Raw genomic sequence first — 1,400 nt, 5'->3', positions numbered from 1 at the left:
GCTTGAAAGCCTAAGTGTCACCTCCTCCAGAAAACCTTCCCTCAGCCATAATCAGGGCTTTTTTCAGTGTCTTTGGCCTGCCTCTATACCAGCATATATCTGGAGGTTTTTGATGAATTATATCTATCCCAGCGTTCCCCATTCTCTTCTCCCTGAATTTAAGCTTGGGTACTCCCGGGCCCACTCAAGCACGCAGCACTTAGACTGTTCTCAAGGCATTTGTGTGTGAAAGGGCATTTCCGGGGGCGGGGCGGGGGGCGGTAGTGGAGGTAAGGAGAATGGAAACGCCCCTACAGAGTAGTCCAGTAAGGGCTTGGCGGCAGCTTGACATCTAGCAGGTCCAGTCAGAAGATAAGGCTGCTGGAGACGGGAGACCTGAGAACCAAGCCTTGGGATGAGGCCTTTGATGACACATGTCTAGCGGCCAAGAAGCCGCAGAAGGCGCTCAGGCCTGGATCTGGGTTGGCGCGGCTCCCCTCTTCGTCCCCAGCTCAGTGGGGCCGTTTTTTTTGTCTGTCAGCTGGGGTGGCAGTGGTGGCGGTAGCTGCCGCTGCCGTGCGTCTCCCGAAGTGGCTGATGCAGACCAGCTGCGGGCAACCGCGCCGTTCTCCCTCCATCTGTGGGTCCATAACTTCCCTCCCTGGCCTGCCCCACGCAGATCCTGACCCTCGGGGTCACTCGGGTCTCGATCTGCGCCACAGCGGGCAAATCAAGCCCACGGTTCTCTTGGGCTTGGTGACCTAGAACGCCGGCGCTGTGCTCAGAGAAGCGGCCGCAGGGCCTTCCCAGCACGCAGCCCGCCCTCAGGCGCCCGGGACCTCGCGGGGCGCCGGGTTGGAGGCGTCGGTCCTCACCTGCAGGGCCAAGCTCGCCCTTGCCCCTCATGCCCTTTCTCACCAAACCCCTTTCGTGGTCCACACTCACCTGAGGGAGGGGGCACCAAGATTTGCTCTGGCCTTTGGCACAGAGGAGGACCCGTCTCTCTCAGCCTGGCCAGTCTCTCCCAGGACTTGGGGGTGGGCGGGGGTGAGGAGATAGGGAAAAGGGACTTCCGTGGAACAATGAGTCCCAAGGGGTACACCAGTGTAAGGGTGTGGGGGAGTGTCTGAGCATCCCGCCGCTCCCGCACCCCAGCCTGCACACTCCCCGCTTGGCGGCAATTGCACAGAGCTTTTTGTGAGCCAGCGTAAAGGCCTAAAAGAACTCACAGACCTGAGGCCCTAGAAGTGAGAAAACTAAAATTTATGTCTGAATCGGTTATATCTGCACTAACGTTTTCTGAAAGAGAAAACCATCCCAGAAGTGTGTGAGATGTATGGACTCCCCACCCCAGCTCCTCTGCCTGGAGTTTCTTCTCTAAAATGCCCACTTCCCTCTCACTCTGGTTAAAGGATTTCCCC

The sequence above is a fragment of the Neophocaena asiaeorientalis genome, unplaced genomic scaffold (genome assembly GCF_003031525.2).
Source record: "Neophocaena asiaeorientalis asiaeorientalis breed wild unplaced genomic scaffold, Neophocaena_asiaeorientalis_V1.1 scaffold1090, whole genome shotgun sequence".
Lineage (NCBI taxonomy): Eukaryota > Metazoa > Chordata > Mammalia > Artiodactyla > Phocoenidae > Neophocaena > Neophocaena asiaeorientalis.
The sequence above is the reverse complement of the archived record's forward strand: the minus strand, read 5'-3'. Positions refer to the sequence as shown.